Here is a 22,146-nt window from a genome sequence, read left to right on the forward strand (position 1 = left end):
TTAACACACATCTCTGTGTGTGCACATATCCGCAACTCATTGCCACGAAACCCAAGGAAACACGACCCTATTTATGTGCTGCACTGGCACTGAACAGAGAAATCAGAATAAATAATAACAAATTATTATTATTATTATTATTATTATTATTATTATTATATAATCAGAAAAAAATACTTTTAAATATTCATTCTTTTATTGCATAAATTCAGACACTGGTGTATGCATTTTTTACAGTAGGCACGAAGAGATACATGCATACATTCTTAAGTGCACTGAGATTATACCATGTGTCCTATAAATTTCCATAAATATATGAGTGAATGAACAGTAAACTGCTCTTGAGTATCAAAAAAAAAAAAAAAAAAACATTTAAAGCCTGTCACTTCTTGACAAGCCTGAGCTGGCTGTAGGGAGACTCCACTTCCCTTGTGAATGAGATGTCACATCAGTGGAGATGGTGGACAGCAGAATCTCTAGAATGGAAAGCTTCAGATGAGTAGATGGAGGAGGACTGTTGTCAGATCACTCACGCTGGAACTCCTGCATGCCAACTCATTCTGGCATGAGCTCACAGCACGGGCACACGCAGCCACCAGCTGGCACTCGCGGGCCTCAGAAAAGAATTGTTCAGACATGGCACTCATTCAAAAAGTTTTCACTTCCCTGAACCCCTACGCTACAAATGAGGATGGCATGTTCCTGTAAACTAGGTGATTTGTCTCAGAAACTCCCCTCCAGTTGAAGAGTAGTATCGTCAAAGTGCATTCCTTCCATGCGCAAGGAAGCAATGCACAAGCAGGTATCTTCATGCACATATTGCCTTGATCTCAATTGAGATTTCACTGAGAAACACTGGCATTGTAATGGCTTATTACAATGACGCAATACAATCTAAATGTAGATTCAAGGAATTTTTAAATGTTTTTTTTTAGCACAGAATTTGAAAAATGTTTCATCCTGGGATGAAGAGCTTGTTTGCAGCGAATGGAGTCGGCTTTGTCCTCACACACCAGGACGCCCAAGAAGATAGTGTGTTTAAGCCGCTCGATAACACATATGGAGCTGCATGGAGGATGCAGACAGGGATGCACATTTGGGCGGAAGGCAGCCCACTGAACAGACAGTTGGCACTCGAGTCCCGGGCTGCCAGCCAGTGGAATCTGATGGAGCTATGGAGTGGGCAGGCTATGTGGCCGGCAGCGGGCGCCAGCATCTCTTCGTTTGGCTTGTTCTACCCTGGAAACATCACAGAAGGGAGAGATATACCTCATCTTCCATGAGAAGGAGCAAGCAGAGAGCGGAAATCGTCAGCGTGCCAGAACATGTGTCGGGTTGGCGCAGATGAGAATGTCTTGGCAAGCGCCCCACTCCCCCCTTGCCCCCGCTAAGAACACATGGCACGTCGATGGCATCTGGCTGCGTTGATTCTCAGCAGCTGCGCTTTGTCTTTGCCAGTTGGGACACTTGGCACCGCTACTTCATCAACTACCTGTGGCTGTCCCGTGTGAGGATGGGGTGATGAATTATTCTGAGCTACAGCTGCAAATTTGACTTCTTTCCAAGAGATACAGCATCAGAAACATGAGGCTGTCTCATGCTGCTTATGTACTTAAAAAAATATTGCTACAACTGTTGGGGTGAATTCTTTCTTCACTGGGATATTTGCTCTAACCGGATGGACTATGGATGCATGAGAAGTACCAATTCTGGAACAATGACAACCTCAGTACTGTCTCTGGTCATGTCAGAATTTCCAACATGAACCAAGTATTCAAGGTTGATTCATATGAAGAATGAATGGTTTCAGTGAACAATACCTGTTGTACTAGTATGAAACAGCACTCTTTCAAGACTAGACAATCAACAATGTGTTTTATTTTTTCCAGGCTACAGAATAGTTTTGAATGTTGAAAAATGTAATGACATATCAACAATGAAGAGTGGTGAACTTTTTGTCCTTGTCCACTCTGTAAGAAAGCTCTTACAGAGGTCAAAATGTTCCTGCTTTGGGTGTTGTAGTAGGATCAGTGCTGCCCTAAATCCTTGGTGAGATATTGTATGAAAGGCATTTCAATAATGCATAAAGACTTCCGTCTCTTCAAAAGAGTGTGGTTTGAACAGCTTCGCTCCGGTAGTCCCAAAAGTTACCTTACTGGGTCACCTCCTAAAGCCTGAAATTTGCTTAGCCTAAGCGTATACTTTTCCCAAGGTGAATACAACATACGTCATCAACTTCAAAGGATCCAGTTTTCCATCTGAAGATAATATCAGTCATGTCCATTAAACATGACTTACAAAGAACCTCTGAGTCACTGAAATGCAACTGAACTTTTTAATTAACTGAAGCTTAATGCTTTGCATAAGGTACTTACAGGTTTCACATTAACCCAAGCATATGAGGCTGAAATCCTGCGAGGGGAAAGTGTATTTGGCTAAACTGCACATTGTATTGTTTTTATATCACCTTCACGTTCTTTGCACTTCTGAGCCTGGGATATGCCTGTAGCAAGCTACTGTAACCCAGGTAGGATTGCATGTTGTTGCTCTTACTTTGCCAAAAAAAAAAAAACTATGCAAGATTCAACAGCAGTTTTTTTTTTTTTTTTTTTCTGTAGAAAGTGACCCACAGGGAGTTTGCTCCATCTGTGGGCGGGCTGACCCAGTTTAGCCCACGGCCACATCCAACTGTTCTGCATCCCAAACATATGTGCTGTGGCGGGGGATAAACGATCATCACCATGTGGGACCGCAGAACACACATTGAAGATATGACACTGGACCCATCACATGTCTGCGCTCTTCCATCAGCATATGTCACTGTCACTCCCAGGATTTGCACACTGGAAATGGATACAAGAATCAGTTCTTATTTTGCCAGTGACTGAAACAGTTTTTTTTTCACAGGGTGGTGTTTGTTTGTGTGTGTGTATGTGTGGCTTTGCCAGCCAAAGATTAGACTGTGGACAGCAGTGGCCCCTACCCACTGCCTTGAATGACCTGTAATACAGGGAGAGGAAGCCCTCTGGCAAGGAGAGATAGTTGGCCAAAAAGCATAGAATTGGCAGGGTAGCAGATTTGCAAATGCCCTGTATTGGCAGGGAGTTATGTTGATGGTGTCAGTGCAAAGGGCTAAGGGCACAGGGGACCTGGGTGTTTGAAACGCATATGGACACCATGCTGTCAATGAATTGAGAAGGGAATATGCTGTTGTGTATCAGCTAGAGGCTTGGGGCTCTCAGCGGTCATGTTTCTGGACCAGGTACCTTCACTGTTTTGACCTGACTCGTCTCAACCTGAATAGAAATTGTGAAGGCACATGCTGTTAGCTTGAGCTCCCAGTATAGTGAAGGAAAGATTAAAGGTGACTTGATGAATTGAGGCGAGGTGATAACGGTGAAGCTGAGCTGCCTTCATTTCTCCTCACTCCTTCTCCTTTCTCCTCACTGCTTCATTGGCTATTAAAGGTTTCAAGGCAGGCTATGCTTACTGATGGTTTCCCACTAATGAGTTATTGATCCCTTCTTTTCCTTCAACTTCCCTCCAAGGCAACAAAAACAATCCGATTGGAAAAGACAGACAATTAAGACTTTCCCAATCAGACTTTCAGACAGTACAGCCTTTTAGAAATAGGACATTACTGAAGGTCGAGATGAAGATTAGCCTGAAACATTTTAGGCTTTTTTGGCTTTTTACTGTGTTTGTATTGGCTAACAATGACTATGGTACTTAGACCTACACATTCTCTCATATTTGAAGTTCTTTACATAATTTGGTTACATCACAAACCCTATTTCTTGAGTTTATATGAAATAATTGCATGTAATGTACTGTATCAACACATTGCTGGTTCGCATCATATTAACCAACATTTGCAGCACCAAATCATTCCTCCTCTTCTTTCTTACATTTGAGTCTCTTTCATTGCCCCTCCCAATTCTCTTTTATACACAGCTTGGCATCTATCTACCTCTCCCCTCCTGCTCTCTCATCCCCCACTCTCCCCCCAGTGTTATCTCCATCTCCACACTGTGAGGCTGTCACACTGCCACGGTAGTGTGTTCACACAGAGACAGCACCATATGCTGTCTAGCCTTCCATGGAAGAAGCAGGAGGTGCCTCAGCGTTGCTGTGGCGCTGTGGTGTCCTATGGTGGATGGGTGTGTTAGTAGTTCAGGAGACAGCCCGCTAGAGATGGACTGGTCAAGAACGTCATGCCCGTTTCAGGGTGTTGGCGCATGACTGCGAAATTGTCATCTCAGTGGGAGTGCATTTGGAGGAACAAAATATCCATCTCTCCATCAGGTCTGCTTGTCTAAGCAGCCTGTCTAATTTTGGGGTACCTTCTCTATATACTGCCATACTATGAAAGAGGTTGCAAGTCATAAGTGTGAATGTAGACTTGGGATCTCTGCTGTATTTGTGCTTTACATGGGATCCTGTAAATGAAGCAGAAAGGATTTGTCCTCCTTGTCACATTCAGTTCAATGCAATGTCCTTACAATGAAAGCAGATATGGTCACTGAGGGAGTTATGGTTTTGATCTCACACTACATTGCTGTCTTGTCAATACATCAGAAATTAATCTGATGTCTTGAAACTCCATCAGATGATAACAGGCAATATTGTTTGGAGCCTACATAGCTTGATCCTTGAAGATGCTCTGAACTTTTTTAAACTGTTTTCTCTGTTTACCCAGGGGGAAGTCATCCAAGGGGGAGGGGAGAGGCGTGTTCAGAATTCATCTTCCCCGGGTGTTCGTTTCCACTTTGCATTTCAAGCAGAGAGGTTTAATACTCAGCTAAATCGCAGGAAGGATTGTTAGGCACGCGTGTTATTAATTTTTTCAGGTCCCATGGCGTCTATATGAATCTTAATGCTGCTGACTGGGCCAGTGAGCGATTGACTTTCTTTAAAATATGAAGAAGCTTGCTGGAAGCGCCCAGGGTCATTAGCTTAAGAGTGGGCACAAATCCCTCTCTGAGGCAGCCTGGCTTCACCGTGTTAAATGTGCTTTTAAAATATTCATAATCATACACACATACACAGTACACTGGGGAGCAGGAGGAGAAAATCAATATTCAAATGTATTCCTGTTTTCATGTGTGGTTAATTATCTGTGGTTTTTAAACCGTGAAGTTTGTGAACAGATGACGAATATCTTTCTCTTTGTGACAAGCTACTTCTTATTCCTGCCTCTTTTGTTGATGGTTGTAGTCTGTTATATGATGTTGATAACAAGAAGAACTTAAGAATTCATTGAAATTTATTGAAAATGTCTCTGTTGTATTTCCGTGTGTAATGAGTGGTGGCCAGGTATGTGTGCAATATGACACTTTTAGGCAAAACAACAGGCAAAACACTCTACCTGAGTGTTTTGCCTGTTGTTTCTGGTGCAGTGCAGGGCTTTGCCTTTCAGTTTCCTCACAGAAGAGCCTTGGTGGGATTTTAAGTTTCACTGTATTAATTAGGCCAGAGTTAATTTCAGTACAATTTAGGATCCCTTGGCTTTATAAAGGGGGAGAAAAGATGGGACATCAGACAGGATACCAGATGTTTAGTGTAGATACACAGGAGTTAGAGGTCAAAACTTAGCAATGAATCTCAACTATCACTTAATCTGCAGCGGGTACAGACATGCCTGCCCTTGCAGTCATCTTCAAGCACTCACTGTGCCTTTCAGATAGATTGCTCATGCTCATGCCCATGCCCGTGTGTGTGTGTGTGTGTGTGTGTGCGCAAACGTGTGTGTGTGTGAGTATCCAGGAATACCACATGGTTCCTCTTAGAGCAGATTGGTTGCAGCAAGCTGCCTGGCCTTCATTGTAAAATCACCGCTCTGCACTTCCTTCATGGTGTTTTCGAACCCACAGATTGCCTACTTCCAGTGAAACAGGGCAGCTGCCTCCAATGAAGTCCCCATGTCTACAGGAAGACTATGGGCTGGGAGGAGACAGCACTGCAGGCCTGACATGGAGGGTGACCCAGATGATTCCCCTGGTTTTAGGAACCACCAATTAATTACCAGAGGAAGACTCCCACTGAAGATATAGTATGTCAAGCAAACAAAAAGATGCATAGTCTGAGTTATCCTCAGGCAGTTTACTTTGCAATGTTTAAAGTATTTATAAGTACCTTTTTATCAACATATTGAGATTATGTTTCAAGAAACAATACAGCAGTTGAAGCAAAAGAGAGTGCAGAGAACATGCTGGAGGGAAACAAACCACAGCAGAATCCTGCCTACCCTTCTTTTCATGCCACAGTCCCCTAATGCAGAAGTAGAACCCAGGCTAAATCAGTACCTGAGCAAGATCCTCCATAATAATTATTTTGGGTCATTCATAATGTAGACTCAAATGACCTTTGTGGAAGAGTTGATTTCAACTGCACAATCTGTTTCTGTGTCTGTGCTCCAGATGAGGAGCAGAAGCACAGACATTTTTGACAAAGCAAGCAGAGGATTATCACTGTGCCCTGAGAATGACTGGGTCTGGCTTTGCTGAGCTGATTGAAGCCTGGCATGCTGGCGACTGGCTGACATCTGGAGCACCCAGGGTGTGGGGGGGGGGGGGGGGGGGGCTGGCATGGCAGCAGGCCCAGAAAGGCAATGCTGGATCCCTAACTCAGTGGAGACACATGTGTCTCAGACTACAGGGGAAGAGTTCAAGACTGATTCAGAGGGGAGCAGCACATAAATCCAGCTGGCTCCAGTCACTGGCTGAAGAGAGGTACTGTACATTTTAAGTGTAATTATACCAAGCTGAGATCAACCTAGAGGCCCTTCCTGGATCACAGACCCGCAGACTCTCCATTGCTATGGGTAATCAGACAAATTCAGTGGAAACAATACATTTCATTATTGTTTTGGGCTGATGTAAGCTTCTGCATGTAGGATATTAAGTTTACATAACTCTTTGGCATTCACATGGTTGAGCATTTCTCTGTGTCTGTCGATCATGTTTACTTATGCTACATTTGCAATGTGGGAATTACCGTAACTATAAAAATCCATTGTGAGAGCCTTGAAACTGTAGTGACTTGTACTTAATGATTATATATCTCTGAGAATGATAAATATGCAACGTAATTATGAATGGAGTGAGGCATGAATTATTACAGAAGAAATAAAACAGCAGTTTCTCAGCACCAAGCAATTTTCACTTGGATCAAAAAAATTTAATCAGTCACAAATAAAATTCACATTCTATTCTAGTCAATGGTGTTTTCTACACAGCACGTACTTTCACTACTCAGTACATATCCAGCTGTGAGGTCACCAAGCTTGCTTGTTCCAATATTTGAAGTGTTGCATGAAGAATACTGACCCTAGTCATGTCCCTGCAGTACCATGACCTCGTCTGGCCCAACTACCTTAGACCCATAGTCCTCCTTGCTGTTGATACAAGCACAGGAACAGGTTGCTGAAGAATGCCTTATCATCAAGGTCGAAAAATGAGCAGCACTGTATAATGTAATGCATACAAAATTACTGGCAACTGGAAGGGTGTTGTTTGCAATAAAGGTCTGCACAGGCCTGAAACTGAAACCCAAGCTCAACCTGACCCATGTGTTTGAATACCTGAATCAAACCTGGCCCTGAAGAAGATAACTTTATATATTACCTGACCCTGTCTGAACCTCACCTGACGTGGGTAATAATGAAATCAAATAAAAATCGCATTTGGCAGCTTACACATGAAAAACCTCTGCCCTCACAAAGTACACTCAGAGAATAAAAGTCCATACAACAGAATAAATGTCATGCTACGCAACATTCAGCAGCTTAACAAATGAATGCAAAACAGTTCAGAAAACAGTTTAAAAACAAACACTCATTTTTGGGAGGAAATGTAGGCAAAAATTTAGAAAAAAAAAATATTGTCCAAATAAGTAAGTAAACAAATTAATCTTCCATCCAAGGTTGATATATTCAGTAGCTATAAAAACATCAATTTGCATTATGTATATGTCATTCATTCAAAATGGGATGTAAGCCCAAGTCTCAGACAACCCAGTGCATTCAAAGCCTGACATCCAGAAACACTGGGCCTGACCCAACCTCAATCCAATGCTATAAAGCAATTATAGGCCTGAACTTGCCCGAACCCGAACCCATTTTATTGGACCTTGGCTTTGCTAAGAACAGTGCCGAAAGCAATGTTGCCATGTGCTTGGTAACAAAGGCAACCTATTTGCCTCCATCACTGCACAAGGTCCAACCCAGGGACCCACTACAATGTAGCTTGCGCTGTGACTCTAGTATGGGCATACAATAAGAAAAGCAAAGTGATCTTAACTGCCTCATTGCAGGCAATATCATTTACATTATGAGCCTGGGAAAGTTCAGGCATGTTTGGCTTGGCCACTTATCCCTTCTCTTTTGGAGACTGCGGAATCCTAAATTAAATGCTTCGGCATTTTGGAGCAATTCAGGCTGATAAGTCATTCTCTCTTGTAATCGTTTGTTTATTGGCATCTGTTCAAAAGTAATACTGTTGGACATTTCTTGAGTCTTTGGAGGTAGTGTTTGCTGCAGGTCAAACAAGTTTAGGAAAAAGAGCTGCAAGGCTTGTTGGGAAGGGGGTTGTCTGTAATCAGATCCTGGTCATGGAGCTCAGAAGCAGGCTGGTCAGGTGGTCGGCATACTGGCATCAGTGGGTGTGTGATGACATGAAGTGGACATCCATTAACTAGCAGCAAAAGACCATAACCCCGGAGAACCATTGACCTCTTTTGTACTCTGTCACTATAGGCTTGTACTTAGTGGGGAGGTAATGAGACCCATTACTAACCAAGTCCAAATTATTCAGCTATTATACACCCTTTTAAATAAAAAACAGGGTGAGCAAAATGGTGGAAGAGTTGGGGAAGATGGTAAGCCCTGGTTCTTGTTTCATTTTTCTTGCCCACAGCAGTATTGATCTGGTCCATGTAGTCCTCGTCAAACTGCCCACGCGTGGGTATCGTCCATATAAAAGCACCCCCTCGCTCTCTGCCCCTGCGGTACATATGCCATCTGCCACCCCCCCTCTGACTCCCCTCCCCACTCTCCTTCCACAACCCTGTAATGAAGGGATTAACCATTTGTGGTCTGGAGGGGGAGAGTACAGCCGCTCTGAAGCGGGTCAGTGGCGGTCCTTAGGCAGCAGTGGGAAAGGAGCTGGGATCTGCATTGAGTGGGTCTGTTATCAGACCTCCATTGTTCTCCCCAGCTCTGATGATACTACTGACTGACATCTGCTTCCTGTGCCAGGCTGGAGAGCAGGTGTGATCTCATAACAAGGGGAGTTGCATCAGTTTAATCATATGCCACTGGTGCTAATGAGGATAAAACATACATGATCGCGGTGTCATCTGTTCCACTCACCAAAATCTGAATGTTGTTAATGCTTATGCAAGGGTCACTCTGCAGACCACAATGAAACACAATACTTGTCTATTAAATTGTCTACCTCATCACGTCAGGTATCATCTATCATGTCATCAATTAATATACCATTATCAGAAAGCAAAGTGCAATTGTCCTATATACAGTTAGAGCTTACGTTTATATATTGCATAAAGCAGAAAAAGGTGTCCCCAAATGGCAAGCATTGGTCAAGAGCATTATCAATTACCTGTACCTCTGCAGGAGTGAGTAAATAAAGTCTAAGTAATTCACTCTCAATATATTCCAATGCCACAGCTACAATCAATAAAGTGTCTTCCGTGCATTGTAACAATTACTTACTAGTAGATATTATGTCAACCCTTGCATATTGTCACAATTTCCTTTTACAAAATGCATTCAGTCACTCTTACTTTCACCTCAGTTTCATGTTATTTTTGACCTTGTTCAGCTTTAATCATTAAGTAGGAGTGATATGTGCAACAACTGTTTGAGTAATTCTAAAAATTAAAATGTGTGGAATTGATTTAAAAGCCTTTCATTAAGATGTCCAATGCATTTAACAGATTACTGAGCTCAAACAAATTAGTTCTGAGAGGAATTACTCATTCAAGTGGATACAGTATGGGAGAATATAACATTTTACCCTGAAAAGACAGGTTACAAACTGTTCATCCATGATTATGAAAGAATCATTGAAGAGGGCACTTGAAAAACTTACTTGAACAGGCAGTTAAACAATCTAGCACTCAAACTGTAAATCAGAACACATAATGGAGATCTGTCAACAACAGAAAGCATTCAGAAACAACACAACTGGATAACCAGTAGCACTGAAGTATAAGAGGAGACATAATGTAGCCATACCTACACCATCAAGAAATAATATTTTGTAATACTCCAAAATGTGTGATTTTTATTTGATTAAGCCATAATCATGCATTTGCCACCAGACAGCTTCCTAGTTTCTCCTGAAGGCTAAATTCATGAAGAAACAGACAGCTAGTGTTCTTAGCCCTTGGGGTGCGTGGAGGAAACAAAGTATGCATAGTGTGAAGAAGGTGTGTGTGTGTGTGTGTACATATGTGTCAGTAGTGGGGGAAGTGGACAGTGTGTGGGCAGCAGATGTCAGACCTCTCACCCCTCCCCCACCTTAGGAGCACCTGTTGGACCGAGGCCATCTGGAGGCTGAGGCATAATTGTGCAGGGGACACCCCGTCTGCATGGCTGCACCCCAGAGACACCCTGCACCCTCACAGCCTCACGGGAGATTGCAGCTCTCACCGTCTTCTCATTATCTGTCTCAAAACAAAAGAATTAAGGTTTATGCTACCTACACAGAAGGAAAGGGGATACCAGGAATCTTTATACAAAGGTTTGATTAAACAACACAGGAATAAAGAGTAGTACCACTGAGATAGCATAGCAGCCTTAGACTCCACAGAACAGGAATCACCCATACATTCTCTCAGGGCAGAGGGTTATATTAAAGTGTTATATTCTGTCTATTATTCCTATTGTACACTTACTGTGGAAACCACAGAAAAGCACTGTAGTTACATCAACAATACAAGAGATTGAGGAGAGAGAGAACAGCAATGTGCATGAGAGGAGGAAAAGGAGAGGAAAAGAGAGTGAGAGAAACTGTGCATGTGTGCAGGTAGATACATGGGTCTGTTTATTTGTGCGTGGGTAGGTGTGTGTTTATTGATGCTAGTATGTGTTTGTGAGCATGTGTACAGTATGTGTTTTTGGATGTGTGTGATTATCTGTGTGTCTCACCAGAAGGTAGAACAGATGAAGCAAAAATATGAGATGATGGAGAGAATATGTGTCAGTGCATCTGACCGGGGGAGGGGTGGAGGTTAGGGATCAGGGTCAGGAAAAGCTTTCTGCCCTACAGGGGGCAGTCCATCGCATGGCACATGGCTTGAAGGAATCAATCTGAGTGTCACTTTCAATCATCACAAATCAGGGAAACAAACAGCCATTGTTTCACCTTCCTCTCTAATGTTGCATTTTGCTGTATTTTCGCTGTCTTTTTTGTCATATTCATCTGTCTTTCTCCTTATTTTTCTCTTACAGTAATCACATATGCTGCTTTACATAAAAAATCAAATACAGAAAGCCACTTTATAATAATATAGTACACACACTGCTCCAAATCTGAAAACATGAATCATATATTCATGTATTCTTCTGTATGTCAATATAATATGGTATAATATGGTATTATAATAATTGTTTGATGGTGAGAGTAGATGTAAAATTATAGCAGCAGAAACTGGAGCAATGAAAAATGTGCAACAAAAATATAATGAGATCAAGATGGGTATCTCCCAGCAAATCATTTTTCAGAAAAAAAAATTAGAGAATGCCTTGACTGAGTTTAATTTTGGGATTCAGACAGACAGTGGAGACAAATTAACAATTGCAACTGGTTTTAATTAAATGGTAAAACCAAATGCAATTGTACAAGAAAATACATACAGCCTACAGTTGACATAAAAACAGCTCTACTGCTTATAAGCTGCTCCTACCAATATCTCTACATTAGTAGCATGCCACAAACATTGTCAAATAGCACTGTCAAGAACAATCACATGAAGGTGGCATACTGTTTCACACACCCTTTCAGAATAGAACTGGGGGAGACACTTCATTTTTTTGGGGGGGGGGGGGGCATCTATTTTTGGGTCACATGTGATAAGCCCCTCTTGTTATGTGATTTGATGAACTGTCTGAGCTTGTCAAAACCAGGTCACAGGGCAGTCTATGTAGGTCATATCAAATGTTGGCCATTCTCTAAACATTAGGCATAATTAGGCAACAATGATATTAGTCAGTTTTTAGACTGGAGGCTTTCTGTCAGGAAAGACCCCCCCCCCCCCCCCCCCAACTTAATGAGGAGAGCCGCTGCTTGATGATATATGCTTTTTTTTCAGTTTTCTTTTACACTAGAACAAGTCCACTTTAATATTACTTTGCTAAACCCCACCACTGCACCAGAGCAGTACAATAAAAAAGCCATATGGTTCATGCATCATGGATTTTCTTTTCTCCTTTCAGCATTTTCCTCGCTCAGACCTACATGATAATGATTTCACAGCATCATAACATCTCAGTAAAACAAGGCACAAGGAGACTTTATTTGTTTCTAATCATTTTAGAGGATGTGACCATGATTTCATTCTGTCATCCCCTTTATTGTGGGGAGCAACTGCCTCTCAATGTGTGATGAGGATTTGTAGAATTAGTCTGAGATGGATTCTTGATGTGAAGTTGGAGGAGGGCCATGACAAAGACAGAATTGGACTTAAGGCTCACTTCTCTTGTCCTCAAACACACCTTCCTTCATTTGGTTATTCATTTTAGCAGTGGCAATAAGCTTCTTCTTCATCTGTTAGATTTTTTTTTTCACTCAATTCTTTTGACACCCCCCTCCCCCCCACCTCACCCAATCCACCCCCTCCCCACCTCCCCATAACAGAAAAAAAATCACCCCCACTGTAGTGTGGAGTGGGCCTTTTTTAGACATGCCCATCTGCTGTCTCGCACCTTCTAATCTACCTCCCCCCAACCCACTGGCAGCCTCCTCTCTACATTACCCGCAATGCCCACCACACTACTTTTTGCTACATCAGTGAAGTGATTGTACAGTACATATACCATGAGGTATATGTAAAAGTTCATTTTAAGAATTATTTACACCTATGAAAGTAGAAGAATTTAAAAATTTCAATCCTCATTTTCAATTTCAATTTAAAATACTTATGTATATTTTCACCTCCTGTCAAAATGTGAGGGAAATAAACCTCAAATACAATCTTCAAAGCTTAGCCTGTACATTTACTGTTCAGAGAGCTTCTCCACTTATCACCTTCCATTCAAAATAATAATAAAAAAAAATAAAATAGGGAAAGCACCATGCACATATTGCAATCTTCAAAAATAAAACATGAATGTGAACTCACCCATGTCTTAAACAGCATAATATAACATTTGTTTGGTGCTATAGTACATTGATATCTGTTCTATGTACATGGCATGTGCTGGTGTGTAAATAGGGGAGAGAACAATAAGAGAGAAGAGAGATTCAAAAAGGGGAGGGAAGAGTACACATGCAGAGGACAAGCTTGGGCTGCCATCCAGCTGGCTGAGTGACCGTGCTGCCTAATCCAAGCCCCTGTGTGACCCTGGTTGTGCCCTCTTTCTATCGCTCTTTCTCACTTGCTTTCTCTCTCTCTTCCTGTCTGTCTGTCTGTCTGTCTGTCTCTCTCTCTCTCTCTCTCTCTCTCTCTCTACAGGCCAACCAGGAGAGTGTCCAAATCCCCATGTCTATAGAGCAAGAGGCAGGAGGTACAAGCTATCTGAGCAGATAACACCAAGAGAGAAAGGGGAAAGAGACGCATGAGGGATAAGAAAGCAAAGGAAAGGAGAGCAATGGCAGGACAGAAATCTCCAGGAAAGGTGACGAGAGGAGGTCAGGCAAGGACAAGACAGATCCATGGGGACTGTATTCTAAAACCTCATCCATCTATCTCTGCATCTTTCTATTTCTCCAAATAGACATAAATTGTGCACTGGAATGATGTTGAACTGCGCTGTGATCATGGGCATTTGGCATCGTTAACACACTGCTTCAAGATGTTGTCCGTACATTGCTGTCATCTCAAGTAACAGTATTTTAAAGTGGTCTGTTTATTCATATATTATTTATTCAGCATGATTCTGTACTAATCTTTCTGATTAGACTGTTACTTACAAGACTGTCTTTCAATTTCAGAAAATATAAAATGGCTCAGTGCAAGACTCAGGGGAAAGATAAAAACAACAAATGCAATTACAGAAAAAAGATATTGGAAGACAACTTTTTATTTATTGAGGAAATAAGAATTCAAGTCTGGCAAAGGTTTTTGGCAAAGGTCTTGTAGCAGGATAGCCATAGCGGACTGGTTAATATGTTTCAGCACTGTTGAGCTGGCTGGAGAGTCTCAGTTGTGTATGTGATCAGCACAACAATGGGGAAGGCATTATCTCCTTTTAGCCTCAGGCTGTAGAGGACCAGTGGCCCCATGGCAACAGATACTTCTCCCTGTGAGGCAGGCATCCTTAATCCTTGCCCTGGTTGCCCACCCCCACACCCGGGAGGAAAGATTGGGGTGGAGTACAATGTGGGCACCATGGAACTGCCCAGTGTGCTCAATTAGGAGCCAGGCTGTGCCACACTGGCCAGTCTGACAGCTGCATGTTCTCTCACCTTCACTTCTCTTACACACGCTTCCCTTTGCTTTGCTTAGCCTGCAGAGGTGATAATGTGACTCAGTAGTTAATGTACATAAACACAGAGATGCTTACACTTTCAGTCTCATATGTGTTCCCTCCTGCTCTATTTTGTAGCAAACTTGTGCTCTGTAGGTGAGGTTGTAGTATTTATTTACTGAATTTTTTCACACTGCAACTGAAAGGTGTAATTATTTGCCACCTAAATATCCAGGCACACTCGACACTACTGCTCAGCACGTATAATTTAATTTGAATTCATTACTCTCATCATTTAATATATTCATGACTTTGAATTCCCTCAACAGCTCTGCCACCTGGAGTGTCTCTCGTCAACTGTGTCAGACAGAGGTCTCGTGGGGGGTGGGGGGCGCGGAGGGCAGGCGGGGCTGGGGTCAGTCGGGCCCATGGTCCCTGTTGTCATTAAGGCTGCGCTGGAATGTGTTTGAGGAGCCAGCTGGGACCACGCTGCCCCTCACTGGGGAGAACAGGGGGAAGAGGGGGCACCTGCGCCTGAGTCTATGGGGATCAAAAGGGGAAAAGGGGAGAGGAGAATAGGGGTAAAAGGGATGAGGAGGGTGGTTTTGGGGGGGGTCCAGTGGAGGGCTGGGGGGAGTGGGCTAGACGGGACATTCACTCAAGGTGAATCTGAAAGCGTTGCATTCCAAATCCAAACTTAAGTCAAAGCCAGTAATCATTCACAACTGTACTACTAGATGGTTGAATTCCATGAGGCCAAAGAAAGGAGAATTTGGAAAACCAAACAAATTCCTTCAACGAGCATTTATTAAGGGGACAACACAAGTACCACTTCCAATTTTGGACAACATGGACAAGCCAATATTGAGGGTAAACTTGAGAATATATGTGATTCAGCCCAGACAAAGAAACTAAACCACTCTTTTAGGAAGAATGAAACACTGTCACCAGGATGGATTGTCTCCCAGTGGTGTGTGAATTGCAGTCTAGATGTATTAAGGAGACCAGGCACGGCAGCACCAGTGACATTGGGCGGATCCCGCTGGGAAGCAAACAGAGATCTGATGGCACAGCTGGGACTCAACCTCTCTCTGCCTCCCTCTCATTCGTGCTCTTTCCACATGCCCTGCCTGAGCCAGTCATCAGCTGGAAATATTAATGCCACATTTTCAGTATTCTATCACAGCAGCCCTGGGCCTGTTCATTGCAGGATGCCAGTAAGGAGATCAAAGGAGATGGAGCCCCCTGACGATTTCAGGGAGCGAGGCTGAGGGTTGAAGTGGGGGTGGGGGGTGTCAGTCATCAAAAGCTTCATTCTGACAGAACTTGAGCTCAGTCTCTACACCTGCCCTGAAAGGTGAAGAACGAACCAACTGATGAGCCACAGTCTCATTTTGTGTTAAAATACTGAATTGTACATTTTGATTACATAGCTTATATTATTTTAATTTTAATTTAAATTTGTAGATTATATCAAAATTGTATCAAAAAGGGATAGATAAGAACCCTCTATGTGATTTAGAGTTTCTGTGCAAACATCGCAATCTAACAAAATATTCAATACAGTGATATGTATGGAATGTTGTTTCATAATTTTGACTACTCTTTAATCAAAAACATGTCTTATATAGTTTAGTTACACACAAGCAGAAGGATAAGCTCACACACACAAGCACATACATGCACACACACAGGTCCATCTTAGATCCTCAGAGCAATGTGTGTGTGTGTATGTGTGTGTGTGGGTGCGTGGGTGTCTGTGTATGTATGTATGTACATACATACACACATACACACTCTGAGGGTCTAAGATTATCTGACAGCTTACAGATGACATAGGGATTTAAGTATGATTAAAACTTTGTACAAGAACATCATTTTCAGTGCTTCATATTTTCACATATTTCATATCAATGATCACAATGTGAGAATTTGATCTTACTGGAACTTATTTTTATGCATGCTTTCTGACTGTTTTAATTTAAATACATTCATATATGTAACTTACATTCTTTCCATATTCATTTTCATATATGTCGTTTGATATTAATGTAATATTTTGATATACACTAAAGATATAGTATATTGCATATATTTGCTTCATGTTGATATGTACTACAACCCATTAACATTACAGCTGAGTGGAGCTCTTTGTGTTTTAACATTACATGTATCTAGACATAACTCCACCTTTCTGCTCAAGGCACCAGCAGGCTCTGCCGTAGTTCTTGCTGTTTGTTAATAATAGTGATGCACCATAGTTTTTTGATATAAATGCCCACCTACTTTATCCACTGGCAAAGTCAACATTACCTAACTGCCCTATTCAGCCATATATTTCCAACTGTATCTCCTAACAAAATCAGTCATGCACAATGCTACATAATCCATCCCTTTACAGACCTACTCCTCAACACCAACAGAATTACTCTACCAATATAATACCCTACAGCCCCCAGTAGTCCTATCTCCTATCACCATCAGTATCACTATATATTACACTCCTCCCTACAGCCCCTTTCTCAACCACCATCAGCATTGCACTACAGTTATATTACCCTGCAGACCCCTGCAGACCCACTCCCAAGTACCACTAGTCTCCAAATGAAATGTGCTGACAACATCTGTGGTCCTCTGCCTCTCTCCCAGGACCAAACGGTAAAGAATAAATGGCACCAGAAATGGAAATTGCTCTGGCACATTACACTGTGTTATTAACCCACTGCACTGTTTGGGTGCTCAATCATGAGTGCTTTCCTCCTTCTCTCTCTTTCTGTTCCCGCCTATTGTCCCCCCCTCCATCTCTCTATCTCTATATATCTCTCTGTCTGTTTCTCTGCAATCTAATTACAAAGCCTGGTTGTAAAGTAAAAATTTTGGCTTGTTTTTTTGAGATGGGGAGATGTGGGGGGTTTGCATTATTAATCAGGGCTCTTTTCCCTGTTCCCGGCAGTGAGCATTCCCTCTCCTTCACTTAATGACTGAAAATGAGCCGTAATTACAGGCTGTCAGTCCGACAGCTCCCCTGCTTTCTGCCAATCGGGGGCCTGTGTCACTCCTTCCACTGCAGGCGTGGCCCATGCTGGGACTAAGCAGGCACCGCTCTCTGCCTCAGTTGGACATGTCGGAGACGGTGTTGCCCTCATTACCCACTACTGCTCCCACTCTCCGTTGGGGTCAGACTTGTTCTGTCTGTCACCCACCTCAACTCCAGAGATCTTTCGATGTTGTGGTTCTGAGCTACACCACAGCAAGAAGTCAACAGTGGTGGAAAAATTTGCTCTACCTCTATGGAGCATATGAAAGTAGATCAGAACTATTGCAATGCAGATGTTTACTGCTTCACAACCAGCCACCCACATGTTCACCAAGAGTGAAGAATGCACAGGGCATCTGTATCAGGCGTCCTCGTGCTTCTGTCTTCACTTGGCCCAGTGGTGCACTGACTGTCAGGAGTGCATGCTGGATTTTGGGGTATGCCTACCAGGTTTTTGGGCCCCTGTACAAGGCCCCTGTCCATCTGCATTGCTCCCTCCCTTTCCGCCTCGTTCCCTCCCCGTGCTCCCCGGCTCATCTTTATGCAGCAAGCTGCTTGTCAGGCCTAATGATGAATCTGTTTATGAGCAGAGAGTGCTGATTTCCCCCGAGTGGGCTCTCTCCGGGAGCGCGGCGGGGCGGGTGCTTTAACACTGGCGCTCCGGGTTTGCAGGCACGCAGATTTATTCCACCCGCCGCGGGGTCCCGGCAGCACCGATTCATCATCACCACAAATTAAGAGCGGGTATACCTTTGTAACATTGTGCTCTTTTACCCGCCTCCACTCCGGAATCAGCACAGTCAGAAAATGTACTCACTTACTGCTCTGCAGTGCATATTCTCCCACTATCTACATTGTGTTTACCAAGAGCAACAAGACCTCTACGACTGTCCACTGACATATGAGGAATGCAGAATTTGTTTTTTTTTAATGGGGAGTTCAGTCCAGTGGTCAACACTCCTCCTGTTAAAACTGACTCATTTTAAAAGATGTAAAGGCAATTTATCACATTGCTACACTACCAATATGATATTGGACTTACGAGCTTATTCAAATTTCAGCCTGTTTCTTTGTTCTGTTTCATTTAATACCTATGAGAACAGATACACATCAATACCATTTACTCTACATAAACTTCCAGTGCATGAACAAAAAACAAGCTCTGCGTTTATTTCAGTCTAGTCTCTGACATCAAAGCCTGGAGTAGCATACGTCTCTTGACATAGCTGAGGGGCACATAACACACGGAGAATTTGCAATAGCATCCATCATGACCATACTGTTAATGTCACGTTCAGGCAGGGGAATATTGGAAACATGCACACCATTAACTTATTACACATCTCTGGTCATTCTCTTTTATTGTATGCTTTTTAATGTTAAAATTCCAATAATATATATAAACCCCAGTTAGAAGTTGTGATGTAGCAGGCTATAATCAATTAATCTTTGCTTTTTTCACTTGCAGTGACTTGCACCATATGGTTCTCTGTCAGCTCCTGCTTTTAATTTACACGTTTTGTCTGCTGTAAAAACAGACCAACAATTTATCTGAATTGCTGATTTAATCAGTAGAGCGAGAGGCACTGGTGGAGAGCAGCACTCCAACTGTCTCACTCCCCCTTTTCTGAAACACTCTCACATGCTGTGCAAACACTGGTACTCACACACACTGATCCATAGACACAAACTTGTTTACTCACTTGCACTTAGACATGCACACACACACACGCACACACACACACACACACACAGAACCTCTAAGAGAATTCCCGCAGAGATGTGAAAATGTTATTATGTTTCAGGCTAAATCTGAGCAGTAAAATATCCGCATCATCATGTTTATGATTGCCTAAAAGGTTATATATCTCTTCAGATAATAAATTAAATTTGTTACACCAAGAACCATGTCAAATGAGACATCAAAGTTTTGTGGATTTTTGCATAATGACTGCACAATATTCCAAGTCCTCATGCATATATCCAGCTTCTATAGCAGTGAGGACAGGCCTGACTGCATCTAACAACAGCAAAAGCACTCTGTCAGGAGCCAGCAATGTGTACAGCATAGCTACTAAAACTTTGCCCTACAGCAAGGATTGTCTAATGTAAGTGTATTCAGAAGCCATTCATAAAAACAGCAATAAAGAAGAAGTGAACATTAATGTATGTGATCTGGTTTCAACACTAACTAAATGAAGAAAGTGAAATATAGGATAATAGGATAGGATAATATAAGGAACAGAGGAAAGTCCAGAGAACTTGGTTTCTCAGTGATGTAGAATCAGAAAAAACTGGTAGTAAACAGATGCTAACATATTCATGTGGGTTTTTCATCTGAATCTGAAAACATTATAGTTTTATCCACATTCAGCCACAGTTAAATGTCACATTCACTGTCATAAATTGACCCTTAATTAGCTAAATGGCAGTTCCACATTCCTGTCGTGTTGGCCCAGATGAGGGGAAAAGGAGAAGCTGACCCAGGATTAGTAACATTGCTGGGAGTCATATCCATATCCTCTTCTACCAACACATTTTTTATGCAATACGCATACAAATATGCAAATTAACCTTAATAACCACATTTGTCTTTAAACTTACATATTTAAAGTGTGGCTTCCAAAATATGGCTGAGGGTCTTAAAAATTCCTCATGGACGTTCCTACACATAGGGGTTGGAAGGCAGAGTTGTGCTTTACTGTTCCTTTAACACTGAAAATTTGCTACATTTGCATACTATACATTTTCTACTTAAGCAATGCAACAAAGCAGAAAACAGAAAAGGTTTCACCTCAGAGAAAAAAGTCAACAGCGTTAATAAAAAGTATGTTGGTGTGTGTCAGTCTCTTCTCTTTTCTCCCCACCTCCTCCCCAACAGAATCTCCCAGAGTCAGTTGCCCCTGTATAAGTAAAATATATCAAAATCATACCCAGGAAGTTATCTGTTGAATTCTTATTGTCCAATAAATTACTCTTCCCATTAAAAACAAGACATTACATGCATAATATTTTATGTAAGCTACCATGTCATGACACACACAGAAAGTAAACAGGCTTCCTCTTGTTAACAGCTCTGGGCATGGAAGAGTCGTGACTGCAATTGTGCAGAAAGGTTGAATTAGTGAGTGAGGAGTGGAAGAGGTGGGAGGGGCCACACAGTCTTGGATAATTGAAGAGGTCTGTGCAGTACACAGTGTGGGAGGGTATGTCCTGGTTTTAATGGGGACAGGCTCAAGTGGTTCCTCTGTGTTAAGGTTATATTAGTATACAGGAAACGTGCTACAAATGCAATATTACTACAAAATTTATGCTAAATTGCTGGCATGTATGATAATGTTGTTACAGTAACATCCTGTACCTACATTTTAGACATAGTGTGTCACTGCATGCATACATTCAGTGATCTTGCACAAAAGTGGAACACTTGAGTTGCAGAAAATGCAGAGAGAAGCCAAACGTATAAAGGATATACAATGTTTAATGCATGTATGGTATGTACATTTGTGTGAATATGAGTGTATGGGGGTGGATGCATACAACATCTATGATGTGAAGTGTCTGTATGTTTGACTGAAATTGTATTTCTGTGAAGTTTATTTTTAGAGTGAACATTGGTAAATGGGGATGGTGGGTGTGTGTGTGTGTGTGTGTGTCTTTTTCAAGGTGAGCATATGTGCATACATCCCTTGGAGCCATGCTTGCTATAGTGACACTGTATGTGAAGCAGATGAGCAGCTGTAATGGGGAGAGATGCTCAGGTGTTCTGTGACTGGGAACTAATGATCACACAGCTGGGCCTGCCTAATGAGGGGGCTGCCCTGAGCACACAGCCAAGCTCTGCTCCCCTGACCTCGGAGCATAATAGCACTCACAACCCCTGGCCTTCAGCAATGTCCATGCCCCACTCTGAGTAGGTGAAGGGCATTCTGTCCCTTTGTGAGGTACAACTCTACCCAGGACAGCCTTATCCAGCTGTGGTAGACATGTTCTACAGGTAGAGCTGATTCAACTCATCTATACGTTGTGATAAAATGCCAAAAGTCATTATTTAAGAGACTCATTACCCGGCCTCATTCTTAATTTTAATTTCAAACTTTTGGAAAAAAATGATTTATACTTTTTGTAGAATCATTATGCTTTTACTCTTCAAACATTGTCAGTGAGCAACTCTGGAAGTGGAAAAATGTGTGCTGAAAAATCTGAACTGTGGTATACTATAGGCCAGTCGAAATGAGCTGTAAATTCTAGGATGAGATACTGCAATAACAAACGAGAATAAGCAAGTGTTTGCCAAAGATTGTTTATCTGATTAAATGAAGTACAAGGCTCTAGCACAACTTTGTTTTCACCTGCCAGAACTTTATTTTGTTCAACAGGAGAAAAAAGGTTTTTAACTGCAGCATCGGGCCTTGAATCAGTTCATTCAACAAAACAGTGCTTAATACAAAAGTTC

Source organism: Megalops cyprinoides, chromosome 8 (assembly GCF_013368585.1).
Source record: "Megalops cyprinoides isolate fMegCyp1 chromosome 8, fMegCyp1.pri, whole genome shotgun sequence".
In the NCBI taxonomy this organism is placed as follows: domain Eukaryota; kingdom Metazoa; phylum Chordata; class Actinopteri; order Elopiformes; family Megalopidae; genus Megalops; species Megalops cyprinoides.